Genomic DNA, 16,935 nt, shown 5'->3' on the forward strand with positions numbered 1-16,935 from the left:
GAACTAAACGCAGGTATGAAATATGAGAATACGAAAAAGTCTGAAGAGTGCCCATATAAGAACAACCTGGAACCAATAGAAACAGATGCAAAACTGTATTTCAGATTCAGAAGATACGCACCTTTTTGTACTTAGTTTCTATGAGTGACCTTTTCGTACTTAGTTCCAAATAGCAGCCTGCAGTTGATAGATGTATACTATAGTAACTTGTTTCACACAATTTATTTTTTTCAAAGGATGGTTATAACAATACATTTTTCCCGAGCAGAGTTTCCCCACGATAAGTGTGAACAACACTAGTACAGTAACATGAACAATGAGTGGAAAGGGATTGCAGCATGTTCGGAAATCACTTTCTCAATATCAGCGTCTTAGAGCATGTTTGGAAATCAAATGGGATACCAATTGGAAAAGAGGGTTTGTAGTTTATGTAAAGGTACAACCACAAACAATTCAAATACTAACAATTAAACACAAAAGGGCACAATTTTCACTTATTTTGCTTCAAATCCTTTTTGCATATTGAACGATGACATTGTCAGGGCAAGTGAGCAAGTCGATAATCAGATATTCAAGCATTACCAAAGAACAACTCAAAAACCCTTAATACTATAACATATTGAACCATTACCAAAACTGAACTCAAAAACTTCGACATCCTTACCTTCAGGAACACTCGAAAGGTGGCAATGCCACTCAAGAAGGCACGACTTCGGCTACGTGGCGGTGGTGGGAGCAGCAGGTCCACTTCGGCTTCAAGTACTTCACGGCGGGAAACAAAACGTCAGGGTGGTAGCGGGATGGAGTTCACGGCGGGATGAAGTAGTTCAGGCAATAGCGGGGGCGCTAGGTTTTTGGAGGGTACGAGAGAGGGTGTTTACTGTGAGACTATATAAACTACAAAATTTACGACGGTGTTTAATGACATCGACTTTGTATGTGACTATTTCTAGGACGGTGTACCTACAAGCACCGTCTTTGATGACTTCCATCAAAACTACAACGACGGGGTTATAGACAAATGTCGTTGTACAACAAACGCACCACATAAAAACTTATATAATTACGTAAATGCCACCGTGTTGACAACTACGACAGGTTCTTCAACATCGACGTAGAATATGCGTCGTCAAATCATATTTTTCTAGTAGTGTTGGTTCCTTTATTTTTTCATTGACACTTTTCCCTTCTTTTAAATGGGTGTCATTTTGAAGTGGCAAACTTTGCTTTATCTACTTGTGTGTAGGAGTTATTTTAATAACATAGATGCATGTCTTAGCCCCATTTGCAGAACTGTTTGGATAGGGATTCAAACATTAAGAAGAAAGAAATAATCTTTAAAGGATCTTCAAAATTAATAACGGAGAACTCTCTACTCTGCCCTTGTACAGTTTAGTTGGTGCTATATTTTTGTTTTCATGATTTTTTTCCTATGTAGTTCTAGACTTCTAGTGATATCTTTTGCCATTATTTTTATTTTACAATTCTTTTTCTTTATGTTTTTTTCCTTTTTGTCAAATGCATGACCATCAATATATACCCATTGGATATGTTATTTGTAGTGGTGTAGCTCTTCTCATTCATCAGTATCTACCCAATGAACATTGGCTCAACTTCTTTATGAATCTACAATGCTACCTGGAATTCAGCCTGACTGGCCTGCTAGACTATCACAATGATAAATCAAAAGTTCAATCACAAATAGGTTTTGAGAGCAGCATGTGCATACACACTTGTGCATGATAAAAAGTAATTTTATGAAGTAAACAACAACAAAATGATATACAGTTAAATGTCTCCTTTTTTCATGGGGCAATAGAAAGTTAACCTGTATTGCCAGCAGTCTAATCAAATGAAACCAATTAGGACTCATTTTTTATGCACTTCATACAACAAGAAGGTACTTGTCAGATCAAACCACAATCATATGCCATGTACTCATGCTTTTCCAAGATTAACATTTTGATTTATAAATGATCAATGCTTACATAATATCAAAACTTTCCAAAGCTCAATTTCAAAGCCATCCATAACTTTCTCTATTTCTCTTACATACACACTCTCTCTCTAAAAATTCTTTAGTGCAATTATTTGTTCTTAAATTCATTAGAAGAGATTTTCTATTGACATCATTGAATAGGCACACATCAAATTGACATTTCATCAAGCAATAATGGACAACAAAGGTGATTTCAGATTCAAGCATTAAATCCTAATTCCTACAAGTTCATGTGATTTATACACAAGAATGAGAGTCAAATAGAAAAGAGGAACAAAAAACTGATATAACAAATCTGAAATAATGAGCGTTGTAATTATGCTTCGCAAACCATGACCATCTTATGTGCGTGCTTTATTATACAATCATGATTACCTAAATGGAAAAGGAAAAAATGATCAAATCACAATGAAATAAAAAATAACTGAGATCGTGGCAAAGAAAACCCAAATTTCAAACTCGAAATCCAAAATCACAAAAATGCGAGCCATGCAAACGAAATCCAGCAAGCAAAACAACAAACTGTCAAGTAATTATCCAAAAACCGATGATTTTTTTTTAAAACTACAATATCAAGAGACAAACATTAAATGAGATATGGGACCCAATAAATTTTTTTATTTCAACTAACAAAACTTACAAAAGTTTGTGTTTTACATGAGTAGAATTTTTTACCTATTTAATACAAAAAAAATGACCCAAATAATACAAGTATAAAAATTTTTAAACAAATGATATATAAAATAATGTACACGTTAAAAAATCTAAACAATGTTTTTTGTTTTTTTTAATACTTTTTTCTACATCTTTAGAAAACTGGGAATCAATTATTTGAAAATATTTCTCTTCGTCAAATACTTAAAAGGTGGATGTACACTCCAACACAATGCAAGCTTATGAATGATATGAGTCGAACTCATTTGCTATATTCAATTTCTAATTATAATTATTATCCATACTTTATTTATTTATTTATTTTATAAAAAACATTTAATGTGAATTTAATTAATTAAAACACATCACTTAATAAATCATTAAAATTTATACCTTAATTATATTTTTGTATTAAATTAAATAATATAATAATGAAGGAAAAATCACTCGAGAAAAACATAATTTGTAGAAATGAACCACTCCTCTCACATTAAAGTTCTACCAACACATGTATGGGGCGTGTACAGATATTGTTTTTATCAGGCGTATGAGAATGGTTCTATAGTACCCTTTTGAGATCCTATCCATTGTTATCCATATTGATGATCCATTTTTGTGTTCAAGAGCTACTCATATTTTTTATACTAGTAATAGGTATAATTTTTATTTGTAATAAAATACTCATACAATGTAAAATGGTTTTTTAGAATACTTTTTAATGTTATTAATATAATACTTATAAATAGGTACATTTGTCTTGTTTGTTATTTTATTAAAAAAATAATAAATAGGCTATTTAGAAAAACTAAAAGTCAAACACATATTTAAGAAAGTTAGATTTGAAGAAATGTATTAGTATAATAAAATCTATGGTATGAGCCAGTTTTTTTTATTTAATTAAAAATGTAAATATGTATTTTTTTAAAAACATTTTGAAAAACAAAAGTGAAATGTATAAATAAGAATGTTAGATTTTAAAAAATTATTATTAGTATAACAAAATGTATGGTATGACACAATTTTTTTATTTACTTAAATTTAAAGAAATTTAGCTTTAAATCATTTTGAATAAGAAAAATTCAAACATATATAAAATAAATTACATTTAAAAATTATGATTATAACATTTAATTATGTTAGTATAATATATTTAATAACATTGGAGCTAATTTAATCCATCTTTTTCTTCTTTTTCTACATTATACTTGATAATTTCTTTTAATTCTTATAGGTACGTAGTGAATTTATTGTGATAGATTTTAAAAATTAATCAAATGTTACGGTGGTAACACTACAAGAAAAGGGGCTTATACCGACAATCATAACAAATTGGCTTAAAAATCTTAATTGGACATATATTTTAGAAGTTTTAAGCTGTTTTTAAACTTTTAAATATTTTTCTCTTGCTCTTGTGACCATTGGTCATAGCAAGTAGAAAACAATAAATTGAGACCGATGGTAATGCCATCATGAGCACCGCCACGGACAAGGAATGAAATAGGTTGATATCCTCTACGTAAATTGGTGACAGAAGCATTAACAAGGTACAAAAAAATTCCATCAACTTTCTCCTCTAAACCTTATCCTGATTTATTTATTTCTCTTCACTTGCTAAAGAATGCAAACACAAGTTACTGTGTTGATTTGATAAAAAAAAAATAATGAATTGGGAACTAATATTTTGCTATCAACTTAATTACTAGAAACATTTAAATTGCTTAAACTAAGAGCAGCATGACAGATTTTTTTTTGTTTTGAGCTTTTATTGTTGATAGCTAACAATATTTATTTATGGTTGCAATGTATTTTCATGCTAGATCATTAAATATGTTTCACAATGCAGAATAATTTATTCTTCTTCAGAATTGTGATTTTTAAATCACAATTGGATCTAGATTGGTCTCGATTTAGGCACAAATTACGATATTTTCCGGATCAACAAAAATGTTGTTGTTTGGACATTTTTTCTCTGTACATAATATTAATTTATGTATATCTAATTTTTAATATTTCTATTCTTTATTGTTATTGTATTTTTCTAATTATCATGTGATGTCTTGGATTTCATTTGTTAGGTTTTTTATCATTCTAATCACATTGATAATGATGTTGATTCAACTATGTTATTTTTTTCTGACCTTTCTCTTAAACAATAGTCAAGATGTACATGTGATTGATAACACCAATTCCATATATACCCTATATTGTATAAAGATTATATTTATTAGACAATATTTGCCTTCATGAAATACTTGATGTTAAATATAAAGTATCCAAAACTACAAATAAAAATAAAAATCCTAACAAAATCGTTGATGTTTTTCTCTCAATCCCTCTTCATCTCCAAAACCACCTTCTCTTTCAACCCTTCTTCATCCTAACTTCTCATTTTTCCTTGTCAAGATCATTAAAATACCCTTTGCACACTTTTCCATTAAAGCCCTTTGTTTGTTTTATTGTTTAATCCGAAAAACAAAACACTACCTTCTGTAGTTCCTGGGGATATTGTCCATCGCAAGTTAAAAACGATAAATCATGACTGATGATAATGCCACCTCTAGCACCACCATGGACAAGGTATGAAAAAGGTTGACATCCTCTACTTGAATTGATGATAGGGGTGTTAGCAAGATACAAAAACTATTTCATCATCTTTCTCCTCTAAACCATAACTTGATTTTTTTTTTATTTCTCTTCTTTTTGCAAAGGAACACAAGCATGAGTTACTGTGTTGATTTGATAAAATAAATATTGAATTGGGAACAAATCTTCTACTATCAGCTTACCAAAATCATTGAAATTTCTTAAATTAAGAGAAAGTTAACGGATTCTTTTGTTTTTAGCTTTTATTGTTGATAGCTAACATTTTTTTATCGATGATACCATTGTATTTTTGGGCTAGATCATTGACAATATTTCACCATGCAGAATAATTTCTTCTTTTACAGCTTTGTGATTTTTCAATCACATGTCGATTTAGATATGTTCTGATTTAGACACAAATTATGATATTTTCTTGATCAACTAAAAGGTTGTTGTTTGTACATCTTTTTGTCTGTATATGATATTAATTTATGTATATCTAATTTTTAATATTTATATTCTTTATTGTTATTGTATTTTTTTAATTATCATGTGATGTCTTTGATTTCATTTTTTAGGTTTTTTTTATCATTCTAGTCACATGGGTAATGATGTTGATTCAACTATGTAATTTTTTTCTGACCTTTCTCTTAAACAATCGTTAAGATGTACTTGTGATTGATACGCACCAATTCAATATATACCCTATATTGTATGTAAGATTGTATTTATTAGACAATATTTGTCTTCATGTTAATTTAACTATGTGATTTTTCTCCTGACATTGTGAAACGATAGTCAAGGGAACCTATGATTGATACGGTTGAATTCAATACATATCCTTTATATATTGTGTATAAGATTGTTTGCATTAGACACTATTTGTCTTCATGAAATACTTGAGTGGTAGATGTACACCTCATCACAATTGTAGCTTATGAATGAGATCCGTTCAGATTGATAGCTATATTCAATTTATAACTATAATTATTTTACATACTCTTTTATTTACTTATTTAATGTGAAATTTGTTAGAATTTAATTATATGAATTGAATAATATAAAATATATCATTTACTAAATCATTAAATTGTATACATTAATTGTATTTTTGTATTAAATTAAATAATACATTAATGAAGGAAAAGTCCCTAGAGCAAAACGTATCTTTTTGAAATCAACCACTCCTCTCATATTACAAATGCGGGTATGAGGGCGGTTACGTGTATTGCTTATAATGCGAGTATGAGGATGTTTACTATTATACTTTTCCTACCCTACCTATTGATGACCCATTTATGTGTTGTTGCTCATGATGATGATTTCTTTATACTAGTAATGAACATAATTTAGATTTGTAATAAAATACTCATATAGTGTTAAATGATTTTTTTAGAATAGTTTATAATGTCATTAATATAATACTTGTCTTGGTTATTATTTTATCAAAATTTTAGAAACATTAGTAAATATGTTATTCTGAAAAAGTAAAAGTCAAACAAATATTTAAGAAATTAGATTTCATGAAAGGTATTACTATAATAAAATCTATGGTATAAAGCCAATTTGTTGTTTGATTAAAATTTTAAATAAATTATTTTATAAAACATTATGAAGAATAAATTTCAAATATACATATATATATATATATATATATATATAAATGAAAAATTTATTTGAAAAATGTATTAGTATGATAAAATGTATGGTATGACACAATTTTGTTATATAATTAAGTTTTTAAGAAAATTAGTTTTAAAATATCAACCATATATAAAAGAAACTTACATTTAGAAATTAAGAGTATAATATTTAATACTGGTAATAAAATATATTGAATACTATCATAGCTAATTTAATCTCTCTTTCCCTTTTTTGTACATCATTCTTGATAATTTCATTTAGTGCTTATATGAACGTAGTGAGTCTATTCAGAGAGATTTTAAAAAATAATCAAATGTTTTGGTTGTAATACAACAAAAGGGGGCTTGAATCTTTTAAATGATTTTCTTTTTCTTTTTGACACATGTCCCAACATTAATGTGAAATTAATTAAAATTAATTTTATGAATTTATTAATTAAAATATATCATTAAATTTTATACATTAATTGTGTTTTGTATTAAATTAAATAATACATTAATGGTGGAAAAGTCCTTAGAGCAAAATGTATCTGATTGAAATAAACCATTATAGTCATATATATTTATGTTGAAGGTTACAAGTGTCTGTCGGTGGAGAATCACACTTTCTAACTTCTTGCTAAAGGTTCTATCTCAACACTTAAGCAAGGTAGGACGGTCAAGAGGTGAATCTAGATAATATTTTGAAATTATTTTTTCCTTGATTCAAATTCTCAGATTTTCTTTTTTGCTTGTTGACCATATCTCTATCTGTCCAAGTAATCTATTTTTGATTTTGTAATTCTTGGTTGGATTTGATAAAGGGTTTTCAAGAGCATCAATCTGAAAATGATTGAGAATGAGAATACCCAAAACTTGGACATTGGAGGTGAGTTAGTCCTTAGCCTCTAATATATAATTATGATGTTTAACTAGCATATTTTAAATATGGTTCTTAGATATAATATGTTGATTTACTTAATTATTTTATGTCATCTTTCCTCTCTTGATATGATTCTTATGCATAATGGAAATCATGAATATGTATATGTTCAAGAAAAAGTGTTCCATATATTTTTTGGCAAGAGGATGTGAAGGAAGAGTAGAAAAATTAAATTTACGATACAAAGAATAGCATAAATTTTGAAATTACATGATTAAAGATGTTGGAATGTCAAGGGAACACTGAATAAAGTGAAAAAAATATTCAACCATTCATTTTAAAATGAGTAAATCTACCTGTTACAATAATGCTATGCACAATGGGATACTAGTTAGGCTAAAGGGAAAAACAAAGGTAGGAAATGTTTTGCTTACACATTTCTTTGTGAAAATATGAAACATGGTAGCATGAAAAGTTCATGTAAAAATGTTTTGACAGTAGAATTCAAATAAAAAAAATATTTGTTGATTTGAATTCAACTGTCATTGGAGCAAGTGATGCAATTCACAAGAGAATCCTTAATCTAGGTGAATGCTCAAACACTAACATGGATATTGATTCGTATAGAGAAACAATCTTTGGTAGGTAATTAATTGATTTTGATGGACAAACAATGCCCCCTAATGATACCTCTAAAAGGTATTGTGGGTTCCATAGAAATCTAGCTGAAATCACTATAAAAGAACTAGGGAATCCCTACATGTTATCCAAATCTTAATCCAAACATTCTCACATATTCCACAGAGCTATTCATGACACTGTTTTTCTTTGTTGCTGTCAAATGTCACCTTTTCTTTCAAGGTACCTTTTTTGTGCGACTCCTATTACGATTCATACTTTCTCTCTCTTCATCTTACATGTCTTATGACTAAAGATGGATAAAACTCCTACAAAGTATACAACCAGAATTTTCCATATATTTTTTTAATGTCTTCCATTTCTACGAAATGTTACAAAGAATTTTGGCCATTCTTGCTTTGCACAAAGTATGCTCTCTTTTAGAAGAAGTTGGGTTGGAGATTAGATTTGGTCTTGGTTATCATCTATAACTTAACTGGTCATGGTTTTAATCTTGCTTCTCCTATGGATCTTATCCTGGTTGTTGGCAAATTAGTTGTTCGCCTGCAAACTAAAGATGTTGTTCTTGCTAGCTTTATCTTTGTGGTTTGGGCAATCTTAAGTTGCCACAATCAAGCCTGCTTTCATAATCTTTTTGTCTCATAGCAGCAAGCAATGATCCTTATGTTTGCTCATATTTTGCTTGTGGGCCGGTTATCTTACTTTAAGCTGTATGAGATCCTCTTTGAGTGAGTTTCAGGTCATCAAAGCTTTTAACATCAATATTCATGCACCCAAGGCTGGTAAAATCATTTCATGGTTCCCTTCGCTATGGTAGGTTATTTCATTATTGCTCTGGTGCTTTCTTAGGAGGATATGTTTTATATGTGGGTATCTTTCTTTCTTTACAACTGAACTAGAGGGAGTTGTTTTGGCTATTTCTATAGCTCATTCCAAAGGTTAGGGCAAGCTTTGGCTGGAGGTGGATTCTCTTTTAGTCCTCAAGGCTTTTAGTGTTATCAATGTGGCTCCTTAGGATTTAAGAAATGTCTGGATGAATACTTTATTCTATTGTGGCCCAAATGGAGTTTCGTGTCTCCCATATTTTCTGAGATAGTAATGTATGCGCTAACTATGGTGTAGAATTACTCTATTATGTTGGAAGATAAACTTTGAATTTGGATGAGGTGTACAAGGGGAGATACTTGGTATTGCAAGGACAGAAAAATAAAGGTAACCTTTGTTATTTGGATGGACAAGCCTTGAAGAGAAACCATGATTGCAAAGTGAAGAAGAAAATGAAGTTTTCTAATATTGTAGAAGTGTTGGGAGATACTTCCGTTGGAGGGGGAGAATTTTAGTGTTTCAAGCGAAAAGATAAGGTGCATTTAATACATAGTGGGAATTGAATTTTTATCACAAAGGTTTAGCTGGTTTAAATACAAAGTGAAAGATTGCATTTTACTAGATGAAACGTATTTGATTGGATGAATTGGAATTTGTTTTTGTTTCAACTTCCTAGAGAACTTATTTATTATAGTCAGTGTCAATCTTCACTATAAATAGATAAAATAATTAATGGAGAAGATACGCATCCAGAGAGTGTGTGTGAAAAGAGAGATTGTGAAACAAAGTCACTTTGTTGAGAGAAAAGTGTCTTTGTGTGAGAGTGTTATCATTTCTCGTAACCGTTGAGTGTGGTACTCAGGTTTGTAAAGTGATACACTATTTGAGGTGGATTACAATCTTCTAATCAATTATGTGATAGGAAAATATTGTTGAGACAGTTCCGTGGACGTAGGTAAGAGGTGCCGAACCACGTTAAATTATTGTGTTTGTTATTATTTTTCTTTCGATGTAATCATTGTTGTGTTCTCATGATCCTTTGTAGGTGTGAGTAATTTGAGGGAGCGTTGATTATAGAACAAATGTATACCATCCTTTATACATGTTATTTCCCAAATTGTTAATTAAGATAACATCCACATTCCTTTTATATTGGTCTTGCTAAATATTGCTCCTTATTCTCGATAAATTATGATCCTTACAAATTCAATGAATATGGGACCATAATTGATTACTATCTTATAAAGTTTTTATAATATTGAATGTATTTGCTCAGTGAAAATTATTTGGATGTTTTGAATTTGAAGATTTGGAGAAAGATGAGGTTTCAAAAAACAAGGCAAAACAAACAGACATAAACGAGGTTCAAGAAGCATTAAAAACAAGGTATAATTTTTTTTAATAATCCTCCTATTCATTTACTAAGTACTACTAATAAATTTAGTCATTTTTATACTTTTTAGTGTATATTTAATTTCTGATCAACTATATATCTTTAACTTTTGCATTAATAGTTCTAAGAAGACTACTACGGTAAAAAAGAAAGAGACAGTAGCGGGAGAGAGTTCAACATCTACAACGCAGAAAAGAAAAACTTTACTAATTAGAGCTTCTAATGACATTAATGTATAATAAGCTACTTTTTTATTCTTAATTAGTGTATATTTACTTTTTTATAACCTGAACTTATAGTTTACTTCTGAGTTTTAGATACCATGTAATAAATTGTTAATATATCTTGTTTGTAACTAGTGGTTTTGTTTGCTTGTATCCAGGTCATTATGGAGCTGCGTAAGAAACGGCGTACGACAAATAAAAGCTCTAGAACTAATTAGTATTGACCAATGACGAGACAATCTTAAACTATATATTGGGATGCCTTTAATTGTTGTTTAATTATTATGCCATTTTGATTTTGTTGTTGCCTCAAATTTCTTGTTAAACTTTTCCATATTTTTCAATTCCTCTATTTACAACTAGAATGAGAATCAAACATGTCATAAATGCTTGAACTTTAGATGATAATTTGCAACTACACATTTAGTTGGAATTGGTAAGAATTTTTTATTTCAATATTCAATATTCAATTTTGCTATTTCTTTTATCACTAATTGTGAAAGTTTGTTTATAAAATGTGAGATCAACACTTGTAATCATTCTCGCATCATTTTACCAACAATTACATAATGGAGAAAAATTTTCTCTGTTAATTTTTACGATTATTGGTATTAATATGGTATTAGTAGTATCATTCACCATATTGACTTGATCTGTTTGTGTCAATTCACTCTCAATCTGCTTCTTCTCTTCAAAGGAAGACTTGAAAGTCATTTTTTCTATATCCTTTCTGTAAACATGGCTTGGTTCTTGCTTCTTAGTCATTGATTAGTGTGAACTACAAGTCTTAACCTGGGATTACATAAATTGGAGTTTTTCCATCCTTCATACATTGTGCTCATTATATAGATCCTTATCTATTCCCAGAACAATGAGGAGCAAGCCAACCATTTTCGTTCAAGTCTTCCATTTTAATGAAGATGCTCATACGAAATTCTAAGATGGTGTTACACCTTTGAGTTGCTCGCTTGGAAGGACTGTGCATTTACACCTTTAAGCCACTTGTTCAAATTAAAGATGGTCTTACAAAACTTATATCAAACATTGGGAGACTCAATTTTGTAGCTTTACCTTATTGCTGGAAAAGGAAGAAAAGTTAGAGAAGGCAACACAATCCTTGGAAGACTCATCCAAAAAGTGTGTTGAGAATTAAGATTGCATGTGTAAAATTGACAATTTCAACTAAAAATGATGAGTTACAAGCTTACCAGAAGCGCCAATCAGTGGACTTTGTTGCTGGTGATTTTGTCTGAGCTATCATGAGTAATGATCGTTTACCCACTCATTAATACAACTAGCTTATTGCTAGCAAAATCGAGTCATATTCATAGTCCTGATGCTTTCAATGTTAATTTCCTTATTGGTGGTAATGCTTCTTCTGATGATGAGATGGCTTTTGATCTGAGGATGAATCTTCTTCACCCTGAAAAGGATCCTGCAGTACAAGATTGACCAAAGTTGACCAAAAAAAGTCATCCGTGTCCATTTTTTTACAAAGGAGTACACTTTTTCGAATGGAACTGTAACATCCCAATTTTCGTAAACTAGATTAAAGGATTGTTATTTATAAATAAATAGAGTTTAAAAAAAATGATGAGAAGAGATATAATTATTAATTAAAATAATGATTTGAGAGAAAATAAAAAGAGTATTTATTTAATTGTTTGATAGAGAATAAAATAAAGTTTGTTTTTATAAATAATAAATAAATAAATAGAGTAAAAAATATGTCGTAAATGCCCTAGCTATAAATAACAACATGCTAGGTCAATTTTAGACTGACTCCTCAGCCTCCTCTGCCTCACAATGTTGTTTCTTCTCTCTTCTCCCAAAACCTATCTTTTCCCCGCAGGCCACCTAACCTGTCTCAGACAAACGACGATATCGGACTCGTTCACCGTTGGATCGTCGGTGAAATTTGAGCACCACGTTCACAACCCAATTACAAGAAATCTCACCGTTGAGAATTTTGATATTATGTCTGAGCTAAGAGCAATACCCTCGCATTGTAGCATTTCCTTTCCCGCAGAAACCCAGAGCTGTCTCGGTAAAACTACAATCCCGCTTTCGTTAACCGTTGAATTTTTATGAAATTTGGATATGTTGTTTGAAATTCGATTTCGCACGCTTTTCACCGTTGGGATTAGCGAGATATATTTGTGGAGGGAGAAAAATAAATCGCATGGTGACAGTACAAGTGGAGCTTCAATCCCTTCTCTGTCTCTTGACGTTTAGGAATTCTATCGGAGCAGCTAGAGGAAAAAAATTGGAGGAATCTCAGAGAACCGCTAGAGATGCTGCTATCGCTGGCTGAAGACACGTGAGTCCGCTTAGAGGTAAGGGATGAGTTATTCACAATTGGGAATTAGTGAGAACATGTGTAGGGATCCTTAGAGACATCAATTGGAATGAGTTTGGGGGTGTTTTTTGCAATTTTCATTTTATCCTTATAATTATTACAGTGAATTGTATATGTTTGACAGACCAATTGTTGTGGAATTGATATGCTATTGTGTTGAGCGTGAATCCTATAAAATCGAGTACTTTTTCTAATTAATATGAATTGTGAAATAAAGGAGAAATTTAGAGAGAGATATTGATTTTGTATTTTCTCTTTTTCTTGTTGTTTAGGTTTTTATATATAATTTAAAAGTTAATATCATAATTGAAATTGACCAAAGGTGTCATATAATTATTAAGAATTTGTGCATTGAAAGCTTACTTTGTAATTTGTGATTCAATATGATGTATGCTAGTTTATATATATATAGAGGTTTGTATTTATATTAATATTTATGTAAATAATATTGTAGAGTGTTATAGTATGATTCCAAAAATTATTAAGTGTTGAGTTTGAGAATATTATGGTTAAATTTGATGAACATGTGTATGTTGTACCTTATGAATATCATTAGGAATGTTATGAGATGGTTGATGTGATGTTATGAGATGTTAAAGTGTGGACATGATATTCGATTGTAAATAAGTGAATGTGTTTAACACTTGATGTTACATTAATTATATCGTGAGCTATGAATTATACAATAACCCGACAATGTTTATGCGCAGTGTTAAAGAGAAAGTGTAGGTTCCTAGTTAGGAACCAGTGTTAAATTGTAGCGCAATTGTGTTAAACATGTTTGAAACATGAGTGTGAGGTCGTGATATTGTATAGTTCATGAGCAGTGCTTATAAATGAAATATGTGATGAATTGTGGAATAATATGTTGCCTTGAGATTATAATATTGTTATTGAGATTGAGTAAAAGTGTAAAGTAGAACAAGTGTTGAATTGTGAGATACGTGAAAACATGTGATGGTGGATTGTGGCATTATGAGAATGTGAAATTGTGAATGAGTTTTGGTTGTGAATAAATGTGTGATTAATTCTGATGTGACATTATTTGTGTTGTAAGCCGTGAATTGTACAATAACCCGACCAGTGTTATCTGAGAAAGTGTAAATGCGCAAGTGTTAAGAGAAAGTGTAGGTTTCCTATTTAGGAAACCAGTGTTAAGAGAAAAGTGTAGGTTCTATTTAGGAACAGTTTGTTAAATTGTAGCGCAATATGTTGTACGTGTTTAAGACACGAGTGTGAGGTCGTGGGTATTGTATAATTCACTAGCAGTGTCTATGTGCTAAAATGATTTTAGGGGTTGGACCTGAATCAGGAAGGAGAGGCCCTGACGGACTTTCGGAGTGTAGGCCTTGGGGGTCATCGGGTTTGAGTGCTCCTTTAAGCCTATGCTGATCCCATATGGTTGGAGCATTCTCGCAAAACATCGTGACCCTGACTGGTCTCCCTATGATTTTACTTAGTGAGAGTGACCTGGCAAACCCATTGTGTGGTGTGTTTGTTATGTACTCCTAAGCACCCCAGGGTGGTTTTTTCACTGACATGGTACCACATTGCATGTAGGCTTGAGTCTTAGCATAATTGTCTCATGCGCTTGCTAATTGTTTATTATGAAATTGAGGTGTTATTATGTCTTGATCAGAGCGTGTGATTCTTGTGTAATGTGATTGATGATTGAAAATTGTGATTGATGGATGAAAAGTGAACTTTGAATGACAAAGTGGTGGAATTACGTGAATTACATGTAAGTAAGTTTTATTTGGTTTATAATGATATGTATATCTAGTTGTCTTGTTTCTCTATTAGTTAGGAATGTGATAACCCACTCCCAGTTTTGTTGTTTGTGTTTGGATCCTGTGATGATCTTGAACTTGTGTTCGGGGAAGCAGATGACTAGGTGAACTGCTTTAAGGAATATTGTGCTGAAGGGACGTCGGGAACAACGCTCTGATAAGGATATGACATTGGGATATAAGTTTTTATGTTAATTTTATATGTAGTTAGTCTATTTTATTTACCTCACTGATTTAACAAAATATTTTTGTAATTTGACAGCCTTATTTTGAGCCGAGATATTTTTTAATGAGTTTATTTGGTAATTGAATGAATGTGAACCTTTTACCCATTTGATTTTTGTTTACCATATATTTTATTTATTTATATATATGTCGGGGTAGAGGGTGTCACAGAAACGACCTTCTAAGGAGACTGCATTCCTACTAGCAATGTGTTGATTGATATTTTAGCCAAATTCTATTGTTAAAGGGTAAAATTTGCAATTTTATCTTTATTGTTTTTTAGTCAAATTCTATATTTAAGAGACCATGAAAATACCTTTGCACATTGTTTCCATTAAAGCCCTCTACTTATTATATTTTTTGATCTGAAAAACAAGACCATACCTTCTCCTACTCTTGTGACTATTGGCCATAATAATTCGAAAACAATAAATCCGGACTGACGACAATGCCACCTTGAGCACCGTCATGTACAAGGTATGAAATAGGTTGATATCTTCTAACTGAATTGGTGACAGGGGTATTAGCAAGGTACAAAATATTTTCCATCATCTTTTTCCTCTAAACCTAACCTGATTTTTTTTTATTTCAATTCACTTGTAAAGGAACACAAACACAAGTTACTGTGTTGATTTGATTAAAAAGAATACTGAAATGGGAACTAATCTTTTGCTATCAACTTACCATAAGCATTTAAACTACTTAATTAAATTAAGAGCAAGCTAATGATTTTTTTTTTGTTTCAAGCTTTCATTGTTGACAACTAACATTGTTAATTGATGACCGTGATGCATGTTTGTGCCAGATCATTGACAATGTTTCATAATGCAGAATAATTTATTCTTCTGCAGCATTGTGATTTTTCAATCACACTTGGATTTGGATAGGTTCCAATTAAGGCAAAATTATGATATTTGCTTGATCAACTAAAATGTTCTTTGCACATATTTTTCTGTGTATATAATATTAATTTATGTATATCTAATTTTTAATATTTCTGTTATTTATTGTTATTGTATTTTTTAATTATCATGTGATGTCTTGGGTTTTATTTGTTAGGTTTTTTTATCATTCTAATCACATTGGTGATGATGTTAATTTAACTGTGATTCTATTTTTCTGACCTTGCTATGAAATGACAATAAAGAATCAAATGTTTTTGTAGTGACACTACAAAAAAGTGGTCCTTTACTTGCAATCACAACCATCTGCCTTAAAAATCTTAATATGAAATATATATTTCAGCAGTTCTATACTGTTTGAACATTTTAAATGTTTTTCTTTTTCTTTTTTGACACTTGTCCCAGCTTGTCACTTATGATTCTTATTGTGGTGGCATGTTTTTGTTTATCGTGTCACCTTCATAAATATTAAATATAAAGTATTTAAACTACAAATAAAAATAAAACCCAAAATAAATCCTTGAAAACCGATGTTAATGTATGATAAGTTAACGTCGGTTTCTTCTAGAAACCGATGTTAACGTTAACATCATTTTGTTAACATCGGTTTTTTTTTTAATTGAAAACCGATGTTGGACTTACATTTTAAAATATATCAGACGCGAGCCCTAAGCTCTTTTCTTCTCTATCTAACCTTCTTCTTCTTCTCCACCAAGGTACATTTCATGACTCTTTCTTCTCTGTAACATGTTCTATTGAATACCTAGGTCTGTTTGGGGAACTTGTTCTCACTGCAAGGTCCTTTGTTGTGTTGCCGCGGGTTGATAAATAATTAAC

This window comes from Glycine soja, chromosome 10 (assembly GCF_004193775.1).
Source record: "Glycine soja cultivar W05 chromosome 10, ASM419377v2, whole genome shotgun sequence".
Taxonomy (NCBI): domain Eukaryota; kingdom Viridiplantae; phylum Streptophyta; class Magnoliopsida; order Fabales; family Fabaceae; genus Glycine; species Glycine soja.